At 46.5% G+C, this 8860-nt stretch overlaps 1 long non-coding RNA gene across 4 annotated transcripts; it reads right to left on the bottom strand.

The window, feature by feature from the left end:
* Positions 1-428: 428 nt before the first annotated feature.
* On the bottom strand, positions 429-7475 carry LOC148051335 (uncharacterized). 4 transcript variants are annotated; one of them, XR_015699713.1, is made up of 7 exons: positions 7143-7475; positions 6469-6541; positions 5912-6045; positions 4543-4745; positions 3029-4228; positions 1494-2344; positions 429-1336 (listed from the first exon to the last, which is right to left on the bottom strand). It is a non-coding gene; the product is annotated as an uncharacterized LOC148051335 (long non-coding RNA). The 4 variants fall into 4 exon arrangements; XR_015699712.1 differs by having other exon boundaries at positions 431-1691; positions 2215-2344; XR_015699711.1 differs by having other exon boundaries at positions 429-2344.
* Positions 7476-8860: the final 1385 nt, after the last annotated feature.

The following is an 8860-nucleotide window of genomic DNA, read 5'->3' as shown; positions in this document are numbered from 1 at the left end:
GAACCGTTGCCTTGCTTTGCTGAGAGCCCTCCGCCTTGCAGATAGAAGAGGATGCCACCGAGTCTCTTGTAAGGTACCACAAAGGCTGCCCATTCCTGCCCTGCATTGCAGCACCAAGCCTGAGAGAGGCACCAGGTGCTTTTCCTGGCTTTTCCCTTTCCCCAGCAGTGCTGCCATATCATCCCCTTCACCAGCATCGCCCTTTCCCTGCCAGATCCCTTTTTGCCCGTTATCCCTTCTATCCAAACAGCAATTTCCATCCCTCCGGCAGTGCCCGCAGCGCTCCCTTCCCTGGCAAGCCGAGCTGAGCCAGGACATTTCCTTCTCTAGGAAGCAACCCAAGGTTAACCCAAGCATTTTTATTTTTAGCAGAGACTTTAACTTGCCGGCAGTCTGTGCACTGGGAATGCTAGCAGGAAGAGAGGTCTTTCCAAAACCTATGGGAAATATTAAGGTGGAAGAGAGACTGGTTGCTTGAATGCACATTTACAGACTTTTGTCTCACCTCTGATTAGAGACCAGTGATCCTCAAAGTTACTTTTTATAAATAATTCCCTTTTTAGGTCTGAGGCAGCTTTCAAAAATTCAAGCAGAGCAGCCAATGCCGGAGAGCTAAGGCATGGCAGCATCGCTGCGGTGGTGGTGCGATACCACAGCGCGACCGGCGCCGAAGCAGCTGAGTGACACCGCGGTTCCTCCTCTGAAGGTGGTTCCAAGTCACTTGTCAAGAGGTTTCCCGGCACCGCTGAAAGCAAGGCAACAGGCAGCAAGTTTTGTCAGTAGGACGTCGGGGATGTCAGTCTGGCCTTTGGTGTTTTAATCTCTTATAAAGATTATAACTGCTTTAATTAAGGGTATGAACTTTTCTGTTTGCTTAGGGTTTTTTTTCACAGAGGCAGCATACCAGGAAAAGCCACAAATATTTTAGTATAAACATGCCCACATCTTTATAGTTTATTTCCCTCCCCAAATGGAAATGCACTTACATCACTATTAAATACTTAGTGCTTTGACATTTACTAGTTTAAAAGCATTAGAAAGCAATACATTAACAAGCGCGAGGGTGAAGTGGCTTCAGGGGAAATGCAGCATTTGCGTATTATCCTCATTTTCTGTTCCATAATGATCAAGAAGCACTAAGGCCATTCACCACCGCTGTGGCCACAGGGGCCAGGCGCAGTCTTTAAGCTTTGGTAGTGAAAAGGTGTTTTCTGTGACTTTTTTATTTTGGCTGAAAGACTGGTGGGACAACTCTCCCAGAGCATTTGCTGGAGTATCTTCTCCCAGAGGTAACTGCACGTGCTGTGGTTATGTTGACAAAAGTTTCTACCATAGCCTGTAATGAAAAGTCCTTGTGAAATGCATTGCAAATGTCCCCCATGATTTTAGAAGATGTTTGATGGAGTCAGGGATGATTGTGGGGCTCCGACTTATAGCGTGGGGTCTCCTTACCCTGCTGCAGACCTTGCTACGTGAAGGAGGGTGAATCCTACCTTAAACGTGCCAGTTTCTCTTGGCTGCTGCAAAAGGAAGCCCAGAGCATCTGGCTCAAATATCCACATGGCTGTGGGAGGCCTGGAGCCTGGGTCAGATGAACCTCAGGGGAAACCAGCGTCAAATTTCAGATAAACAATGGCAGGCAAGCAGATAGACGGACCTTGCCTTAAGCAAGGTTGAACAGTATTAAAAGACTAGAGTGGAAAAGAAAATGGAAAAAAAAAAGCTCATTTAATTAGGCACTACGGCCTCTGATGGATAGTAACAGGGATCTGCAGAACTGGAGATGAAAAAATGTGGTTTCAGATGGCTCACGCGTGAGCCTGGCTGTGAGTCACCTATTCGCAGCTTTTCTTCAGCAGCAGCAGCAAGCAGAGGTATAAAAATTAATCTGAGTTCTTAGGGAGAAGCCTGTTTGCAAACCACACAGAAGAACCATAGAATATGGCTGTTTAAATCCAGTTACAGTTATCAATTTTGCCAATAATGTATTTGTATTCTCTGGTAATTATATTCATATCTATATTCTTCCAATCACTTACGCTGTGTTGGGGAGGGTAAGTGTTTTATTGCTTCTGATGAAAGAGATGAAGAGTGAGGTGGATAACTGTCTTGGAAAATGAGGTCTTTGGCTTTCTTTTAAATCAATATTACTACTATTTAATTACTGGAAAGAAGACAGAGCTCAGTTTACTTGCCCCAGCCGCCTTTACTTACCACTAGCACAAAAGTGGGCTTTTAATACAACAGAAAAGCTTCTAAAAAGTCTGCTGAAGATATAATCTAATCCAACGTAGGCACCCTTAGTCATTCTTATCTTTGGAAATGATACGGTTTGACATTCCTCCTGTGTGGAGATGAAGGTGGGATGAAGAGGTTTTGGCTTAGAAGTCCTAGAAGCCTCAGGCCATGAGAGCTTCTCAGCATCAGCATCATAAACCCCCATGGGCAGCAGATACAGGCTGGGTAAGGGGGGCTTTTTAGCACCATAGAGCAACAACTTCATTTTTTTTAACCACAAATGACTACAATTTGTTTTGCAGTAAATCTGCCATAGGTTTTCATTGAACAAAGGTCATAAAAAAAAAAAAAAAAGAAGAAAAAACCCTTATCCATTTTAAGCCCCTTTTTCATCAGTAACACACTGAAAATGGTGTTTTTACATGTCCTTTTAAGCGACATTTCTCCAGCCATCCTGTAGCAAATTGTGATAGAACGACAGTCTTGCTCCTTGGGCTGTCTACTTGCAATAACACCGACAAAAATATTTGCAATCACAAGACTTAGCTGTGAGGCCAGTTTGACATCTAATGCCAACCATCATTTCATTGTTTTACACTTGCTTTTACCTGCTGCTCTACATACAGCTGGCCAGATCCTTCTCTATTCCCCATTTTGAGGGCATTTGAGACGTTGCATCCTTAGGGGCAGTGGGGCTCCTTGTGAAATGCAGTTGGCTTTCTTTGTCCCCCAACAGTTATTGTGGTTTCTATGAAAATAATACTAAAAACAATTCAAGAATCAACCTTACCGTTATCATGAAGGAAGGAGTTCACTTTGTTCAGACCTGCCAGGTCGGGCACACGCAGTTCTCTGATGTTTAATTTTTGGCTTACGTACAGCCACTTTTTAAGTTTCTGGCAGCACTTAAGAATGCGTGCGGAGATTTCAGTATACAACTGAGACAAGAAATCTCACCTTCCTGATGCTGTTTACTTCCTCCTCACAGCTTGGCAGCTGGTTTTACCCTCTGCTTTTACTGCCACGTTCACGTCTTCTGCATTAATCACGCTGCTTCCCAGCCTGCACAGTGCGACCGGCTCTGCCCTGCACAGACCACCATGCAAGCCTGGCCCCGGTTCCAGCAGCTATCTGGACGTGCCTTCTGTTGGCCTTCAGCCTGCTTTGTCTGTCCCGCCGTACAACTGATGCAGAATGTGGGTCAGGCAGAAAGTGTTTACTTTCTCCTTCCATGCTTTGGCTGTAGCCCAGGTGCATTGAGCAACCCGTCTTGCAGTGACAGCCTTGCTCCTTAAATCCCCCTTCCCCAGGCTGTGTTTCTGGGTTATCGCAGCAGCAGAGTGACTCACTGTCATCTCCTCATCCCCGGTTCATTTTGTTCACGAACAAGAACCACGCTCCACCAGAACCTGTTTTCTCTGTACCAGGACCTCGTTCGACCGACTGTGCAGTGCCCTGGCACTGCTGCTGATCGCAGAGTCGACCAACGCTTATCCTCATCTCCCCAGCAGTGCCACAGTTTGTAAAAGGCACTGCTGACACTTAACATCCCTTTACACTGTCTCCCAAATCACCTTCTTCCCACCTGGATTCTGTCCCGTTCACAAGGATGAGGGTTCCCTTCTGCACCAGGCGATGCCCAGCCTGATGTACCGCTGATTCATCGCCACGACCATGGTCTGCAGGCTTGTGCTGGCCACCGTTACCGGCCCAGGTGCTTTCCTTCTGAGGCCAGAAGCAGATATGAATCTGTTTGGTGCCTGTTCTGAGCGCCCCAGTGCCTGCTCCCATCTCCTCCTCACTCCTTGTCTACTTCTGTTTCGCCTGGGGCTTTATCTCCACATACTAGGCCTCCTAGCAAATCCTTGCTGGTTTTACCACTTCTCCTTCTCACTTGGTTTTCTGTTTCTCTTCATGTTTTCTGGTAGAGAGAGATGATACTTGGCTGGAGAGAGGACAGGAGGGGACTGGAAGCAGTGCCTTTATGGACCTGATGGAGGAGAATTCAGTCCATCAAAGGAACAAGGAGGCAATGAGTGACGGAGTTGCCATTTTCGGAGGGTGGAGTGACACAGCAAGGCTTTCCCCATCCCTTCAACTTGATCTTCCAAAACTCAGATCCATCCCTCAGAAAATGTACTCAACCCCTAATTAACAAACTCTTAGCGGTTTGGAGAGCACTTACCCATCCAGCCCACTCACTGGCGTATACAGATAATTTTGTCTTTATTGATCATCTTTAACAACAGCAATTACTAGTGAGGGATGGCAACATTGCTTATAATGATAAAAAAGCTGACATACCTTCACTGGGAGGAAAAAAAAAGCAAAGCCTAGCACTTTAATGATAAAGAAAAGGCAACGGAAGAGCTGGTAAGTGTGAGCTGAAGCCGGACTGATTCAGATGGGAAGCCCAGATGACATTTGCATTGTAGCTGTAGCCATGGGTAGTTTGCACCAATGTGTTCCCCGTTCTTCTGAGGTCTTCAGATTGAGACGGATGCTGTCTGAAAGGGGTGTTTTAATAAACTATCCAGCCAATGGCTTTCTGCTGCCCTCTAGCCCCGGGGCCCTGTGGCTTCTCTCACGCTGCATGCCTTGTCATACATCTATCACATGCCGTCACCTCCTCACAATGGAGTATTCATGTTAGATCACTCAACTGGAGGCCACATGTGGTATCCACATGGGATGGGAGAATATCAAATCACAACTTAGGGCAGAAAACCCTCAAGTTCCTGTAGAAGATGAGTTCACCACGACCGATTTACTTGAACATGAAATTGTGGGTGCAGTATAGATGGAACAAAATGAGATGTCATGGTTGGCGATGGCCTGGCAGTCATCGCCACTTTTGGCCTTAATAGCTGGAGTTCATGAATCAATTAACTGTGTATTATTGGGTGGCATTGGCTGTGGTCTGGCTACATTACAGTTTGCACTAGATAGAGTTTAATTAGTCTAAAGTAATGCAGGTGTGCACTACAAGGGTACTTAACCTGTCTTAAGTCTTTCTTAAATTGGTTTAGCTTCTGCCTGCAAATTACTAAATTCTAGTGTAACTGATTTAAGGAAGGGTTAAATTGGGTTAAGTACATCTCCATTATGTGCTCTTAATGGCTTTAATTAGGTCAATTTAAAATCAATTTAGAAAACTTGCACCAGCTGGTTTAGCTAATGTAGATCAGAATCTAGATATAGTGAAACAGCAAAATAATTCATTGAGTCATCAATTCATCATTTTTTATGGCCAGACATCAGATGGTCTCTTGGACCTAAATTTATGGTTTTGGTAAGCCCAGCTCTGCGGCAGCATGCATATATGCTGGGGCTGAAATTAGCTGAATTTGGAAACAGCTCTTCCCACCGTGCTTCCTTAGACTCAAGCCTGGTTAGGTTTGGTCTACTTGTTTCATGCTAGAGGTGTTGCTAGCTACGATGGAGTCAGCAGCCTTAGCGTTAGCCTGTGGCCCTCTGGGCAGCCTACACCCAACCTTGGGCTTCAGGCCTAAGCTTTGCTCCACCAGGACACTTGTTGAAGCAAGAATCACCCTGCATTCTACAGGTGCTTATTGCCAACAACTTGATGGCAGTTAGCAGAGGTCGCATCTGAAGCCGAAAGCACCCTCATGACCCTAAAACATGATGCAGAGAAAAGTGCTTCCAGAGTCACCTGCTTCTGCAGCTCCTCCCCAGCACTGCACTGGGACGCTGGTGGATCCAGAGGCAGGGAGGGCCATCAGATAGTGCTCACTCTAAATTCACCTCTCCACTGCCAGTGATAACCCAGTCCGTGGACCACGAAACCTAAATGGGAAGAATCATAGAAGATCAGGCTGAAGGACTGAGAGACATCATCTGTCCCACCTCCTGCCTCAGGCCAGGACTGACTACGGCAATGGCATTTCTGACACAAGGGCAACCGGCTAGAGCTAAACCTGCCAGGGCGGAGATGAAGGTGGTGGGGAGGAGAAGCTGTGAGGACCACTGGGCTCTTGCAGCATGTTTCCCAGCCCAGCGCTTTGGACAAGGAGCTCTTGTCCAAAAAACAGGCTGCGCTGAAGCCCGGGGCAAGGCAACAACAGGGTGAGCATCAAAAGGAAGGCTCAGAAAACCAGGAAAACCTCATTGATGGCTACAAAGGTCCATAACATGGTTGCCTGCCCCAGGGTCAGAAGGTGAGACCAAGGCAGTGCACTGCAGCACGGAGACATCCTGCTGCAAACTCACCTTCCTCCAGAGCAAGAGAAGCAAAGATACAGTTCCTTGCATTTCAACACTGCCTGCAACGTCAGCCAAAGTACTAAAAAAAAAAAAAAAAAAAAAAGAAAATATCGAACAACCTCTGGACTTGAAAGGTTTTGGGTTTTTGTGTGGGGCAAGGGCAGGGACTGCTTTTGCTTCAGACAGGGTACGGCAGGAGCAGCTCCCTGGCACCGCTGCACTGCAGATGAGCAGTATTATCGACTGGAAATCCTCGTCAGCGTGTATTGGGCAAGTCGGTATCGCCCTGAACCAGTTAACCATGCCAGTATCAAGCGGCTGTGAACCACCACCGTAAAATCAGCCTGATATCTCATAGCCACGGGTTCAAATAGCCATACATCAGGCAGGCTCAGGCACAGGGGTTTGATCTGGCGATCCCATAGAAGCAGCTACGCTGGGTCAGGACAAAAATCTCCATAGCCCACTATCGCTCTCCAACAGCATCATTAAAAAGAAGGGCAGGTAGGGAGCAACCCCTTCCCTGTTTTTCTCAGATCTTGGCAATAAGAAATTTGAGGATTTCCTGAAGCAGAGGCTGTCAATAGGCCAGCGAACCCCAGAGCTGCCGAGGACCCTCTCCTCTATGAATGGGCCTAATCTCTTCTTAAATCCCTTTAGACTTTTCATCGTTAACGTACCTCACGGCAAGGAGTCCCGCGGTTTAGTGACTGCTGGGTGTGGAATCGTTTCCTTTTATGCAGTTGAAGTCATCTCCTGCCAACGTCCTCCCCAGGCGAAGCACGGACTGCCTGGGTGAGAGCCACAGCGCTGCTGCGGGGTGGAGGATGTTCAAAGGGCAAGGATCGAGTCCCACATGCTCGGCAGCTATTTAAAAAAAAAAAAAAAACAAACCTCTGGCCAGAAAAGGAATGGGAATTTGGGAATTCATTCATCTGGCAGCTGGGCCAGAGGGTGAAGGAGCAGGAGGGTGAGCGGCTGCAGGGGAAGGGAGAAGCTGCTCCCGTCGTGCACCCATCCCTCTCTGGCTGGGCATTTCACATCAAGGCTGGGTTTGGCGGGGGAAGCCAGAATTTCCCAGGTCAAACTTTGCATGATTTTTCAGGTGTGTGCTTCTCCACTGAAAGCAGATAGACCGGAGAAGGAGTCTCTCCTAATAGATAGTCAATAATTAATTTGTTTAACCCAGAACCGAGGTGGTTTTGAATTCTCAGCCAAAGTACTTCTGGGTGATTTTTATCTCTCTTCTCTCAGGGATTGGATCTGTTTGTTCTCCACCCCCAGCCAAACTTCCCAGCTGCAACATTTAAATCTCTTTATAAATCACGTTTCTCATAGCTTTTTGTCACTGGGACGTGTCTTTTCCAACTCAAGGCTCTGGTTTTCCATCCTTAGAAGAGCTGGAAAAGCCACAGCAGTAGTTTCTCCAAGGAAATCCCTGCTCTGCCTGTTTGTCAGGCTGGATGTAAAGACAACCACATGTGCAGTGCCCTGGGGACATCGGCCTCTGCTTCACAACCGCTCATTCACAGCCTTGCAAAGGCACTACCAATATAACCCTCTCTGCAAGCAGGTGTCAAAGCAATTGCACTTGCAGGTGTGCAGGCAAGTTTCAAGGAGATTATTTGCATGAATAGTTCCTCTTGCCCTGCAAAGAGATCACTGCAATTAACTTCTTCATTACTGGGTGGACTCATTTCTATTTATTTGTATTTATATGCATAATTGTATGCACGCTCACAGCTGCACAGTTTGTTTAAAGCTGGATCGATGGGTACAACACTTCTATTCTGATTTGCTCATCAGGAATATTATTTGCATCTGAATCTTTCATGAAAAGTTGAAGTGATGCATCAAAAAATATATATATTGCCATATATATATATCATTACATATATATACATACATACATTCAAGACAGTGGTTTGGAGATAGCCTGTTGTGCTTTTGCTAACAAAAAGCGACCACATTGTGAATTTAAAATTAATTAATTTTTAAAAAGGAAGAATCCATGAGAAAGCAGTGTGTGTCTCTTTTTTAATAGCCGTAAGGAAAAAGGGTTTGTATCTCAGCTTAGAGGTAGGGCTTTTAAAGATAGCACGGCGCGACACAAATAGCACGTAATTATCCTCGCTGTATTCCTCAGCCTGAGAGCTGAGAATCATAGAATCACAGAATCGTTAAGGTTGGAAAGGACCTCTGGGATCATCGAGTCCAACCGTTACCCTAACTGCCTGGTCCACCTCTAAACCCTGTCCCCAAGCACCGCATCCACACGTTAAGTCACAGCTCCATGCAAACGGCCTGACGTGTCAGGGCTGGCACCTGGCAGGAGCCGACCATGAACTGTCGTGGGAGATGTGATGGATTTCAGCACGGGAGGGACATGGACCTGTTG

The sequence above is a fragment of the Nipponia nippon genome, unplaced genomic scaffold, assembly GCF_047370975.1.
Source record: "Nipponia nippon isolate SJK-2023a ecotype South Korea unplaced genomic scaffold, ASM4737097v1 scaffold_6, whole genome shotgun sequence".
NCBI classification, from domain to species: Eukaryota; Metazoa; Chordata; class Aves; order Pelecaniformes; family Threskiornithidae; genus Nipponia; species Nipponia nippon.
Note: the sequence above shows the minus strand (reverse complement) of the source record. Positions and strands in the feature narration are given on the sequence as shown.